Below are 15,341 nucleotides of genomic sequence, written 5' to 3' on the forward strand. Positions count from 1 at the left end.
AAAAGTCTAGATTCAACCACTGGCAATGCACCTGTGCCAGTGCCCAGTTCCACTCCCCCATCCCACTACCTTTGCAAAGCCAACCAAATCTTCACTCAAAACACACAGAGGTAGTTCTTGACCATGTATACTCTCATGCCTTAGGGAAAATGGCTAGGAAAGTTGTGGGATATGTAGATTTCAAGCTTAACCACTACATCAGAGTGCTAATTTCAGAGCAAACACTGAACACAGAGAGGTAATCTTTTGCAATTGGTTAGGCTTACAACAAATTCTCTCTCCCTTGGAGCAATGAAGAAATAATCGCTCTCAATTATGGTTCAGCACTATAACACACCACCACCCTTCCAAGAGAAATAGGAAGCACAGGTGGCTTTCTAATTCTGGGTTGCTCTGAAAGCTGAAGTGACCCCAAATATAAATTAGAAGGATCTGGAATCAATTCTAGTTTCAGAAGCCACCTAGGGCTGCCATATGGGTAACTTAAGCTTCTAGAATCTCTACATCACTACATACTGAAGTTACAGGCCCAACCCCTACAGTGGGATTTGCAAAGCAGTCATCAGAAGGAGCCTGTTAGTTGCTTTTCACGGTGTCTGTGCCAAGGGAATACTCCTTCTGCCAAATCTAGGGGCACCTGTACATGTGCTGGATGTCTGCTAATAGGCATGTTCCAGCAGCTTCCGTGTCATGTGTATTCAGCATCCCCACACTTCAAAATGGCAGTGGGGGCATTTTAACTAAAGCTCATCGATGAGCTTTAGTTAAAGTATCCCCACTGCCATTTTGAAGTGTGGGATGCTGAACTTACGCAATGCTGAGGGAGCTTTAATTAGAATGGCTCTCAGAGCCGCTGCACTTAAAGATGCCCCCCCCCCCCCCCACACACACACGTACACCATGGAGCCCATGTAAAGACTACCCATATTTCTAGAGCCATGTATGCAACTCTAGCTCTTGCATATAGTTTGAAGAACTAGAGAAATGGTAAAGATTTCACACTTAATATATAAAATTGACTTTAAAAAATACTTTCAGCATAGAATAGAACTAGTGACAGATGTGTTACTATTCAGCTCAGAACCTTGCATTCAAATCATTAATCATGAGCTTGTTTTTACATTCTTTACTGATCACCTTGTGGAAGTCACAATTTCTTTGTTAGACATGAAATCTTTTCAGATGGGAATGCTTATAAGAAGTTGTGCAAATAACCTATTGTACTAAAGTAACAGTGCTTAAAGGCAAAATACACATTGGTCCTTTAGGCATCTCCCATTAAGATGTCACAATACCTAAAAAATAGATGCCATTCCCCATGAGGCCGATTCATGTAAACAGGATTATGAATCTAGGTTCTTTATGTGGTCAATACCAAAAGATAGACACTTCTAAGGAACAATTCAGTGAACTACCTCACATTAGCCAATAAGAAACTAAGCACAAGGATGTGCCCCAATTCCCATCACCACTTTATTCCAGACTGTAGACTCTTCATACTCTGGATCCTGAGTAGACTAAGCTGCCTATTTTATGGTCCCGAATCAGTCATCCAAGTTCTTTTCTGAGAGTGGATATTAGAGAAGGTGGCTATATATTAGTGATTAGAACAGCACCTAGTACTGATAAATGGGTGCACAAACTATATCCAAACTACAACACATGATGTGATCATAGATTGAGTACAGCACATACATCTGCATGCATCTCTAGGGAGTAAGAAATATGGGTTTTAATGCAGTCCAGCCACACTAGGAAATGGAGCCCTGGGTCTTCAGCCCAAATGAGCACTTTAATGACAAGGCTGTTTAAAAAAAAAAAAAAAATGGGCACCACCACAAGTCATTGAAAAGCTAAGTCAGTCGGAATGCTGTATTATATACTGAAATGAATGCTATTTTCAGCATCTTAGATACCTACTCTATGGGTGTGTTGGACTCCAACATAAGGAGTCATTTCCAAGAGGTGCTGGGAACCTAATCTCTGGGGGAGGGGAAGGGGTAGCAGGTCAGAAACACGCCTACGTCTATCATTCCTGGTGTTGCTGCTGCCCAGAGCCCTGGATCTCTGGATCACCTTCAGAGGCAATTTCTGCAGATGCATATGCTCAGTAGAAGCCATGCATAGTCTAAACAGTTAATGACCTTCATGGATTATGGCTATCCTGTATGCCTACCTTCATCAGTCCGCATGGCTGTTCTAGAGTAAGATATTTAATCTGTAGGTGTTGCAACACTTGAATTGATTTGGATCTGGCCCTAAATATCTGTCTTTTAAAAGACAGAATAACTGATACATATGCACATTTAGATGTCCTGTTTGTTTTGCTTTTGACCTCCTTGAGAAACAGATGTGAGCTCTGGTTACAAATGATGCATTATAAAAGTAAATCAATATAAGACATGGAGTAATAACAATAAAAATAATATAAAGGTTTAAAACAGTGAATGTATTTATGAAAACATAGGCCCTTATTCCACAAAGCTTCATCAATTTCAGTGGAATCACCTGAAGATTCACTGTGCATCTTAAAAGCATAGATGCCAGAATCTGCCCCTGAGTGTATGAAAGTTGTTCAGAGCCAGTATTGATGGACAACCTCACTGTATTTGGCAATTCATAATGCTCTATAAAGTGATATTAATTGAAACAGCCTACTGAAAGTGCATAGGAAATTCCCTTTAGTAATTTCCTATAATTCAGAAAAAATAATTTAAGTACATACTTAAATGCTGCCCTAAATTGAGTAGCTTCCTAAGATAATGGTATAAAAGTGGTCACTCCTGTGACTCAATACAAGGGAAAAGATTGTATTACATTTAATCAGATTAAGAATTTGCATTTGAAAATTTTAGCCTTAAGCTGCTGTTTAAACACTAGTTGTGGAAGCTAAAAAACTAGCTGGATCATGATCTTCTGTAGCTGTTACCTTGTGTTATAATGTACTGCAATGCCCGAGGACCAGAATATGATATGACAGAACATAATAACACAATGCATGATAGGTAATGTGACACAGCAGCTATAATGAAAAGTGAATGTACGTTTTTCACCTGAAAAAACCTGAATTCAGAGCTGAATGTTTCTCTTTAATCAATTGATGACAACATTGATTTAGTACAATGCTAGGAGCTGCATCTCCTATAATCTTTACCTGGATTTAAATTACAGTAAAATTACATCACCAACTTCAGAAAGGATTATGGAGACCCCAGAACCTGGCTTCTGGAAAGCAAGCAATAAATTTAACTGTTATAATAATATTCTTTCTGCTTATTTTCTGGCTTGCTGTCTTCTCTGCGTCTGCCTCTAATATTGCAAACAACCCAAAACAGGGTTTGCATTTTGCACCTTGTTAAGACCTCTCTCACAAAAAATAGATTTTCAAATATATTCTTTTCTTTTAAATGCGTCTTTACAGTTGGTTAATTGTTACATATTTAGATTTATCTTTAAATTTATTCATTTTGAATAACAACAGCATTTCAGGTTTGAATGAGCATTGAGCACAATTAGTTGAAATAGAGAAAGCTAAAAATCAGTTCCCTGGACAGTGAATACCCAGAGACAGCAGTGCAATGGCTGATGTGTGGAGACTCAAATAGAATGTCTTTGTGCTAATGCGATATGGAGTGGTAGATAAGTTCAGTGCATGCAATACACTTAATTATTCATGCACTGAACTATAGTCAGTATTTCACACACAAATTCTTAGCTTAGGACTGAATCCTTCCAGGCGCTGAGTTCTTTCCTTCACAATTCTTGACTTGAATGCAGTGCAAATTCAGGACATTCAGTAACTTCCAAGGACCATTCTATGCTGTGTAACATGATGTCCTTTATCTCTCTGAAAGAAATATTGCAAAGTATTATTTTATGAAAACAAAAGGGCCCAAGGCAGCTATTGGGAAGCTTGAGAACAACTCTAAAATTATGACCTTTAATAAATATGGTTTGGTAAAACATTGTTTATACTGCTATATACTAAACAGTTCCAAGATGCCTCAGGCATGATAATGATATTTATTTCAAAACACTGACCTTCATTTCCACTCCTTTTCTGCCCCCCACCCCGGAGACACAGTGCAAGGGAAGCCCGATGGCTGCAAATGTATGTGCTTAATGGAATCTATCTGTATTTTTTCATCTATAGCTCTGCCAACATCATCTACACACACTAGGCCATAGTATTACAAACAGAGGAGGTGCAGACAGAAATTACATTTGTCATGTGATCAGCCCCCTGAAAGCACTCTAAAGCCATACCTTAACAGAAGGGCACAGATGCAGAGGGCTACAATTGTGCACCTTCACTCACTTCAGTTTGTTCCAGTCCTGGGCTGCTGCAGCACAGTCTGGCCCCCAGTGCTGCCCCTGGGTGGGCCATTCCAATCTATCCCCTGCCCTACTCCAGGGCAAATGGAGAAACCTGAAAACAGACCTCCCCCCCCGCCTTCTCTTCCTCCCATCCTGAGTCATGACAAGAGCTGAGAGGGGGTACAGCTAGTGGAAGTGGCTGCAAATTGGAACTTGGTCTCCCACACTACCTACCCAACAGCTAATGTCTGTTGGGTCGGGAGGATTGGTCTACCTCACAACACTTTTTCTACAGCACCGTGAGTTAGTCCCTAGAGCTTCACTTCTGTCTGCACCCAAAGTGTCTGTTTCTCTTTCCAGTTCTGTGACAAGACAAAGTGCTTTAACTCTAACATCATCTTAGTATTGCAGGTATTCTAAGTTTAAAGAAGCAGTGCTATCTTTGATCTGAAGGTGACAACTGTGACTGAAATTCTGTGAGCTAATAAAAACTATTAGTATAATGTATTGGGATATTTCTCTATTAAGTACCTATTTAACCAAGGCCACAGTTTATATGAAAACTGATTGCAAATACTAGGTTATAAAAGGAAAACTAAATTATACCAAAACATTTGAAAACTACTGCAGACTCAAATTACACATTAAACAGCTAACTTTTCCCCCCCTATCAAACAAAATTTTAAATAGGACTTAGACTCTAGTGAAAAAAAGCATAATGAGGTTTAGAGATGTGCTTTGGAGAATTTACCTACCACTACAAAATATACTAAATTAATTGTTAACTCCAGCAGTAAACAAGGCAAAATAATGCACTTATTGGCCTTCAGAATTATTTAAATGTTGGCTGTTAAACCTGGTCAGCTAAAATAGAAAAATTTGATTGTAAGAGTAATTGCAATCAGGCTTGGTTGTTAGGATGACAGAGGAGCTCTAAATAAGCTCCAAATAGATGATATAATCACAAATCTTATACATCTTTTCTTCCTTAACTAAGCAAGTATTTTAAATGCAATTCCCACTAATTCAGTTAAATCTCTTCTAAGGAAATCAGAAATAAAACATTTATAAAGAGGCTGAAGAACCTGAATATATCAGACTGTGTTTCACTGGCATTTCTACTACATAATCGATTCTTTTCCCCTTAACAAGAACTTTGTTTTGGTAAGCAATGATTAGATTTACATACAGATGCCCCTACCATAGGCACTGTTCCAGAAACAGGTCTAAGACTGAGATTCCAAACATCAAAAAGTTCAGAAAAATAGTCAAGGCTGAAACAAACAATAGCACATGTGACAACCTGCAAACAAGATAACGGGATCTTTTACCATCTGTGATTCTAATATATTGTTTTATGTAATAGATGTAATCATCTTATTTTTAAACAATCTAATCACCCATCCATCAATATTTTGTTACCACTCTTTCACAGCATCTTGAGGGCGTGCCATTGCGGAGAAAAAAAAGCAAAAAACCTGCATAGGCAATGAAGGTCCAAAGTGGATTCTGCATGTTCTACATTTTTGGGGAAAATGTAATGTTATTCCACAAATAAAACTGCATAATAAGAGTTGGTCACAATATTTTCAATCAATCAATCCTCTGTGTTTTCTCTTGGTCCTCTCCTTTGTCCCTCTTCCTTACCCCACCAGCAAAAGCTGAACCATGCTCTGGCTGTGTATAAGACACATTTACCTTCAAAAAAGGCACAGAAAAAAAAAAAGTGCAATTAAATGTAATACTGTCCAAATTTGAGGAGTACTACATGCCATAAAAAAGAAAAAGAATGAGGCTCTTGAAAGACGGATTTATGTGCAAACAAACAGAACAAAATACTAGTTTAGTATATTACTGAACTAAAGAGATTAAGAAATGTGCTTTTGCCAGGCTCTCTGATTACAGATAGGATTGTCTGTGGCATTGCCAACACTGCCTTCCAAAAAAGCTATTATACTAGGGAGGGGGCCAGGAGGCTTCCATGGCTGACCAGAGAAATCCAGGGCAGCCTAAGGGCCAAAAGGGGAGCACATAAAAAGTGGAAACAGGGTGAGATCACTAAAGATGAATATACCTCCTCTGCTCGTGCTTGTAGGGAGGCAGTTAGGCGGGCCAAAGCTACCATGGAGCTGAGGATGGCAACCCAAGTAAAGGACAACAAGAAATTGTTTTTTAGATATATTGGGAGTAAAAGGAAGGCCCAGGGAGGAATAGGACCCCTGCTAAATGGGCAGAAGCAATTGGTGACAGATAGAGGGGACAAGGCTGAACTCCTCAACGAGTTCTTTGCCTCAGTGTTCCTAAGCGAGGGGCACGACAAGTCTCTCACTGGGGTTGTAGAGAGGCAGCAGCAAGGCGCCAGACTTCCATGCGTAGATCCTGAGGTGGTGCAGAGTCATTTGGAAGAACTGGATGCCTTTAAGTCGGCAGGCCCGGATGGGCTCCATCCGAGGGTGCTGAAGGCACTGGCCGACGTCATTGCAGAGCCACTGGCGGGAATATTCGAATGCTCGTGGCGCACGGGCCAAGTCCCGGAGGACTGGAAAAGGGCTAACGTGGTCCCCATTTTCAAAAAGGGGAGGAAGGAGGACCCGGGCAACTATAGGCCGGTCAGTCTCACCTCCATCCTTGGTAAAGTATTTGAAAAAATTATCAAGGCTCACATTTGTGAGAGCCCGGCAGGGCAAATTATGCTGAGGGGAAACCAGCATGGGTTTGTGGCGGGCAGATCGTGCCTGACCAACCTAGTCTCTTTCTATGACCAGGTTACGAAACGCCTGGACACAGGAGGAGGGGTGGATGTCGTATACCTGGACTTCAGGAAGGCCTTCGATACGGTATCCCACCCCATACTGGTGAACAAATTAGGAGGCTGTGATGTGGATGACTGCACAGTTCGGTGGGTGGCGAATTGGCTAGAGGGTCGCACCCAAAGAGTCGTGGTAGATGGGTCGGTCTCGACCTGGAAGGGTGTGGGCAGTGGGGTCCCGCAGGGTTCGGTCCTTGGACCGATACTCTTTAATGTCTTCATCAGCGACTTGGACGTGGGAGTGAAATGTACTCTGTCCAAGTTTGCAGATGACACAAAGCTATGGGGAGAAGTGGACACGCCGGAGGGCAGGGAACAGCTGCAGGCAGACCTGGATAGGCTGGACAAGTGGGCAGAAAACAACAGGATGCAGTTCAACAAGGAGAAATGCAAAGTGCTGCACCTAGGGAGGAAAATGTCCAGCACACCTACAGCCTAGGGAATGACCTGCTGGGTGACACGGAGGTGGAAAGGGATCTTGGAGTCCTAGCGGACTCCAAGTTGAACATGAGCCGGCAGTGTGACGAAGCCATCAGAAAAGCCAGTGGCACTTTATCGTGCATCAGCAGATGCATGACAAATAGGTCCAGGGAGGTGATACTTCCCCTCTATAGGGCGTTGGTCAGACCGCAGTTGGAGTACTGCGTGCAATTCTGGGCGCCACACTTCAAGAAGGATGCGGATAACCTGGAGAGGGTACAGCGAAGGGCAACTCGTATGGTCAAGGGCCTGCAGACCAAGCCCTACGAGGAGAGACTGGAGAAACTGGACCTTTTCAGCCTCCGCAAGAGAAGGTTGAGAGGCGACCTTGTGGCTGCCTATAAGTTCATCACGGGGGCACAGAAGGGAATTGGTGAGGATTTATTCACCAAGGCACCCCCGGGGGTTACAAGAAACAATGGCCACAAGCTAGCAGAGAGCAGATTTAGACTGGACATTAGGAAGAACTTCTTCACAGTTGGAGTGGCCAAGGTCTGGAACGGGCTCCCAAGGGAGGTGGTGCTCTCCCCTACCCTGGGGGTCTTCAAGAGGAGGTTAGACGAGTATCTAGCTGGGGTCATTTAGACCCAGCACTCTTTCCTGCTTATGCAGGGGGTCGGACTTGATGATCTATTGAGGTCCCTTCCGACCCTAACATCTATGAATCTATGAATCTAGGGAGACTTGTCCCAGAAAGATTAACCAAAATGTATGGGGCAGTAGAAACTGAAGTAAACAGCCCAGGCTGCAAAGCTGAATGCCTCAAAAGGGGTCATCCATATAACAGGTATGGAAGCATGTGGCCAGAAAAAAGCCTACTCACAGGGTAGTGTTTCCCACTGGTAACTCAGAATGGAATTTTGCAGTGGCAAAAGCAAGCAGAGGCAGACAGAGCATATAAACTATGAAGCCTTTGCATAAAGCAACATGGTCCCAAACACTGTGTTGCACTTGGGATGTTTGAGCATACACTGGAAGAGGAGTTCATATACAATCAGTTATCAATGTGGTTGAATAAAGCAAAGTAAAATGGGAATAAAAATGACATGAATGAGAAGAACTGGATTTTGCAGGTGGAAATACAGGACATAATGGTTTAATTTAAATTGACCAGTAGGGCTCAAGTTAATATTTTACCAGAACATGGATATAGCAGATTAAATCTGAGACAAACAATGAGTCCAACAAACCTCAAAACACCTGGGTATTGAGGAACAATTATAACAGTAAAAAGGAGATGCACCGCTAGCATCCAATATAGAGATCATACAAATCCCATTCTTTGTAGTACCTTGAATGGTGGCACCAATTTCGAGTCTGAAAGCTTTTGAGAAACTAAGGATGTGTCCATATGACACTACAGTGCAGTAGCTCATTGCTACTTCACCATAACTCATTGCTACTGCACAGTAGCATTGCTAGGCACTAACCATGTGGCAACAGTACTGCACAATAATAATGAGCTACTGCACAGTCACTTGTTGCTAGTGCACAATAGTGTCAGGCAAAAACTGAGATGATGGTGCTGTGCAGTAACTCCAATTACTGTGCAGTCATTTAGTACTTGTTTAGGCAAGTACTAAATGACTGTGCAGTAACTACTATGCAGTCTGCCACACATGTAACATGGCCTTCAGGCTGTGTCTACAGGTTACATTTAAACCATCACAGAAGTACTTAAAAATGAGAGCGCTCACCCCTTGAAGGGTGTTAAGCCATCGTCATGTTTTAAAGATAAGCCATTTGGAATAAGGTTTATCATCTTTGAAACATTTTAAATCATGCCATTCCAGGGTAGTGTTGGAATGGTCAGGGAAGGTAAAATACTTTACCTCCAGCATCCCAGGATGCACAGATCCCAGAGGCTCTACCCTCTCTCACCCTCCCAAACTTTCACGGTCTCCCCCCTAACTACCCCCCACACTTTCCATGCTGAGAATAATCACCAGGGTCCTGGTTTTCTCTGATATATACTGGTGTTTCATTTTAGTCATGGGAAAATGTGTTTTTTAGGTTACTTTTTTTTAAAATCAGAGAAAACTAGGATCCCTGATAATCACTCTGAGTGGCTTAACTGCAGAAAGACCGCAGAGATGAGGGAAGCATGCATGGTCTCACTGACTGTCAACTGTATGTGCAGCACGGAGCTGTTGGGGTTCAGTTCAGTGGAGATTGTGCAGCCACATGAACAAGTTTTCTCCAGCTTCACAGTCTTGTTGCCTGGGTGCTCAGCACAAAGCTGGTTTGGATCAATTAAATGGAGATCATGTGGCTAGGGGAAGCCTGCTTCCCCTGCCTGCATAGTCACACTGCCAGGCAACTCAGGGGCTCTCAGCAAGGACCCACTCATCAGTTTCAGCAAGACCAGAGAGCTTCCCTGGGGCTCTCTGGTCTTACTGAAATTGCCATGGCTCCATGCTGAAAGTGGAGCTTCTGCTGGTTAACTATTAAGTTTATAAACATGATTCACAAGATAATCCTAGAGATTTCAGATAAGAATCCATAGTGTTAAAAGTATTCTATTCTGTTAGGTATCATTCTGAGTTCATAGATGCTAGGTCAGAAGGGACCTCAATAGATCATCGAGTCCAACCCCCTGCCTAGGCTGGAAAGAGTGCTGGGGTCAGTTCTTTGCAACAAAATAATTTATTGTTTTTCTATAATATTAAAAAAGAATCATCCCTAAAAGCTATGATTTACCAAGGAGTGCCTCGAGGTTACCAAGGGTGCCTTGAGTTGCACCTTGTCAAAGGTATTTAAGTGTATCCAGTTCACTGGAGGTAGAGGGATAGAGACAAATAACTGCTGAGAAAGCATGGCTGGAGACTGCTCAGGCAGATAGAAAACACATGCCAAAGCCATGCTTAGCTCTTATATGGAACTTGTCATCCAAACCATTTTTAATGGGAGGTCAAAATCCTCACTCATATTGGAAAACAAGCAAAAAGGCTTCTTAACATCATACATCAAGCTAGCAGTAGAACTGGGGCCAGAACTTAGCTCTCCTGAGTAACGGATCAGAGCATGAGGCAGACAACATTGGGTGCATCTATACAAGACACTTCACTGTCCATTAAACTAATCTAATGTGCATGAAAGCATCCCCATCAATGTGTGTAGCAATTACTGTGCAGCATATTGTCTAATGTACCATTTTCTAGTACCTGTAGATCCAGGTACTAGAAAAATGGTACATATTAGTAATGCGCCATACTGCAAGTGTAGATGCTGACCAGGAGCAAATTGCTCCCAGCCAGCAAGAGGCCACATTGCTGCCTGGATAAGCCTGGATCTCTGTGAAACAAGGGAGTTGTCCCAGCTGGTCTGGCAGCTGACCCAGCTTGGGGAAGTTTGGGATTTCCCCCAGCCAGGGGCTGAGGGCCGAGGGGAAGGGAGGGGGAAGCTGTCCAGCTGGGTGGGCAGCTCCCTTCCAGCCAGGCACATCTGGCTGATCTCCTCCCAGCTAGGAAGGAGTTGCCCAGCCAGGACAATTTCCCTCCACCCTCTAGAACTTAGAGCTAAGCCCCCATGCCACCTCCAAGCCTGGGGCTGGCACCCAGGGGGGAGCCTGGAGCTTTCCCCAGCTGTTGTAGTGGGGCATAGCAGGGCAGGGCAGAAGCAACCCTGTACTGGGATTTCATAGACATTAGGGCTGGAAGGGACCTCGGAAGATCATCGAGTCCAGCCCCCCACCCAAAGGGCAGGAAGTCAGCTGGGGTCATAGGATCCCAGCAAGATAAGCATCCAGTTTCATCTTGAAGGTGTTCAATGAAGGCACTTGAACAACCTCTGGTGGCAGGCTGTTCCAGACCTTGGGGGCTCGGACAGTAAAGAAATTCTTCCTTATGTCCAGCCTGAAACGGTCTTGTAGTAGTTTGTGACCATTCGACCTCGTCATCCCTTGGGGCGCTCTGGTGAACAAACATTCCCCCAGATACTGGTGGTCACCCCTGATAAACTTGTAGGTGGCCATCAAATCACCCCTGAGCCTGCGCTTATCCAGGCTAAAGAGCCCCAGGGCTCTCAGCCTGTCATCGTAGGGTCTGCTTCCCTGACCTCTGATCATGCACGTGGCTCTTCTCTGGACTCTCTCAAGCTTCTCCACATCCTTTTTGAATTGTGGAGCCCAAAACTGGACGCAGTACTCCAGCTGCGGCCTCACTAAGGCCGAGTACAGGGGGAGAATGACGTCCTGGGATTTGCTTGAGAAGCATCTATGGATGCAAGCCAGTGTTTTGGTCGCTTTACTAGCCGCAGCATCGCATTGCAGGCTCATGTTCATCTTGTGGTCAATGATGACCCCCAAGTCTCTTTCTTCCATAGTGCTAGCCAACACAGCACTGCCGAGCCTATAAGGATGCTGCGGGTTTTTTTTCCCCCAAGGTGGAGAACTTTGCATTTATCGGCATTGAACACCATCAGATTCTCGTCCGCCCACTTGCCGAGCCTGTCCAGGTCAGCCTGGATCACCCGCCTGTCTTCTGGTGTGGATGCTTTGCCCCAAAGTTTGGTGTCATCTGCGAACTTGGCCAGTCCGCTTCCGACTCCAGTGTCCACATCATTAGTGAAGATGTTTAACAGTATGTGTCCAAGGACAGAGCCCTGGGGGACCCCACTGGTCACAGGACACCACGATGAGTGACTTCCATCAATTACTACCCTCTGGGTCCGACCCCGGAGCCAATTTTCCAGCCAGTGGATCGTGGAGGACCCAAGGCGACAGTTGGCCAGTTTCTCCAAGAGACGATCATGGGACACCAGATCGAAGGCTTTTCTGAAGTCAAGATATATGACATCAATCTCATCTCCCTTGTCCAGGTGATAGGTCACCTGGTCGTAGAAGGTAATGAGATTGGTCAAGCAAGACCTACCCGCAACAAACCCGTGCTGGCTATCCCTTAAGATATTGGCGTCGGCCAGTCCATTAAGGATGGCCTCCTTAATAAACTTTTCTAAGATCTTCCCCGGGATAGAAGTCAGGCTGATGGGCCTATAGTTAGCTGGATCCACTTTCCTCCCTTTCTTGAAGATAGGCACCACATTGGCCTTCTTCCAGTCTTCAGGCACTACACCAGAGCGCCAAGAGTTTTCAAAGATCCGCGCTAAAGGCTGGGCTATGATGCTCGCCAGCTCCTTGAGTACCCTGGGGTGAAGATTGTCAGGGCCAGCTGACTTGAAGGTATCCAGCTTCTCAAGATGTTCCTTCACAAAGTCAGCATTAATGGAGGGCAGGGGATCACCCTCACCCGGACTTCCTGGCCCTGTAGCGGGCACGGGCGTCCCATGGGGCTGATGAAAGACCGACGCAAAGTACCTATTTAATAGGTTGGCTTTTTCCTGGGCGTCAGTTGTCAGTTGCCCCATCTGGTTCAGCAGGGGTCCAACGTTGCCCTTGCTTTTCCTCCGGCTCCCCACATATCTGAAAAAGGATTTTTTATTGTCCTTGATGCTCAAAGCTAGCTGGAGTTCAGTTGCAGCCTTGGCTTTCCTGGTCCCCACCAGGCTGGCAGGTTGACTCCTAGGGCCCCCTGCCAGCTGGGGCTGCACCACCAGAGCTCAACACGCTGCACTCCTGGGCACACGTGTAAACACTGTACCCGGGAGCAATAAGCTTCAGCGCAAAGTGTACTGGAGTTTATTCTGTCACATTAATATTCAGATGTAGAAGCAGCCACTGTGTGGATAAATTCAAGGCTTCATTCTCCAGGACATCATTAAAACAGCCCCTTAATCAACTAGTAGTTGCCCACTGCACTGTGATTCAAAATTATTGTCCTTCTCATCCATCTATGGCAGTTTATTGAACCTAGTGATCACTGTATTGACTATAGTGCCTATTGCAGTTTACAAAAAATAAAGAGGTTTTCATTTTAGAAGAAACGGCAAAATGCATGGACCATGGGAAGAATGTGGCCCTGTTGACCAGACATGGGGTGCAGTTGAAAAAATGTACCTTCCCCATATCTGGTCAAGGCCTCTCACAAAGTGCATCCTTAGAACCTAGGTGGCCCTCAGTCCCCTGGAAGACACTCCAAAGTGCATGTGTGCATACTGTTAGGGCTCAGGGCAAGTGGCAGACTGTCTAACCCCAAGCAGGCTCTTATTCCCTGGTTAGACCTAGATGCGAGCTACCTAGTTATCTTCAGACAGCCTCAGTTACAGAGCTGGATATAAGCAACTGACCTCCCAGTTTCCCTTGGGCTACTCAACAGGCCATATGCCTCTGTGGCTAACCTGGGCATCTGGCTTCTTGTTCTTGATTCCTGGCTTTCAACTCATAGCTGCTAACATAGGCATAATGAACACTTCTGGACCCTCGGCAACGGCAGCAGCTGCCAGTGTTGTATAGCTTCTAACTTAACACCCAAAGACCACCCCTAAGTATCACCCCCAGGTAGGCCACTGTTTTTTAGCCATTTTATCCGAAATATATTACATTTTTTAAAAAGCCTTTAGGAGGCAGGCCCTTACCTCTCTTCCAGCCCCCTTCCCATGGTCTCTAAGCCCCACATTCTTGGTTCCTCTTCCTTCACTCTTGATTGACTAGTGGTTCATCTTTTACAGAAGGATGGAAGGATATGCATGTCTATGCTTATCTGCTTCTGGGAAATGGAAGTTGAATATTTCAGCTCCATTTGAGTGCTAAAAGTTTGGTTCCCCCACATTCTGGGCAAGTGTCCTGCCACAGGCTATTGAGCTAAAAGATAAGAGAGCTGCCTTTCTCCTCCACATTGTGACTTAGTAGAAGCACAATTTAAACTGTGCATGAGATCTGAAATGTCATATACGCAGCTAGTTTAGCTGCATAAGAGTTACTTACTTAACACTTAAACAGTTACTTAGGTAAGTAATGTTTCTCACTAACTTGTCTGAAGGTGGAATAAAGAGCAAGTGTATACCATAAATAAAAAGACAAAAAAAAAAAACAACCCACACCAACATGGTTTAATGGTAATGAGAGGAGTTTTTGTTTTTGTTTCTTTTTTGAATACGAGTCATGCCCAAATGTGGATGATGGAAAGGCACAAATTCAGACAAGTTAAATTTAGAACATGTAAACATGTAATGCAAGGCAGACAACAACAAAAGGAATCTCTCGCTAAAGACAACATACACAATAGTTAGCTTTTAAGTACAACAAAATCAGTGGGGATTAGATGAGCAGGGTGTAAAAGGTACACTGAAGGAAAGCTAGGTCCCAACAGAGCAGTTAAATAAATTCCTTACATAAATCTTTACCTTAGCAGATGTTAGGGGTAACAGTGATGTTAGGGGGGCAAATTCCTAAACTAGATCAGTTCTTAACAGGTTCATAGAAGAATAGAGGTGACATTAAACAACAACTTAGTCTGAAATCTTAAGGTGAACAGTAAGAACTCATCAGGACAAGACAGTATTGACCCAAGAGTTCCAAAGGAACTCAAATATGAACTTGAAAAGCTATGCAAATTGTTATTCAAATCAGCTTCAGTGCTAGAAGACTCAAGGGTTTCCCCATCTAATCCTAATTTTTTTTTTTTTAAAACAACTACAGACTGGGCACATCTACTTGTGTTATTAATGCACTGACAGCTTAGTGCACAGTAGAATACTGTGCAGTAAGCCTTTCTTGAAAGTGTGTCTACATGTGCACCCATCAGGAGCAAATTTGCTCCAATGGGAGCAGTTCAGTGCAGGGCTACTACCTGCTCTTCTCTGCCCCCCTACAGCAGCCAGGGGGAGCTCCAGGCTCCTC

The sequence above is a fragment of the Alligator mississippiensis genome, chromosome 1 (genome assembly GCF_030867095.1).
Source record: "Alligator mississippiensis isolate rAllMis1 chromosome 1, rAllMis1, whole genome shotgun sequence".
Lineage (NCBI taxonomy): Eukaryota > Metazoa > Chordata > Crocodylia > Alligatoridae > Alligator > Alligator mississippiensis.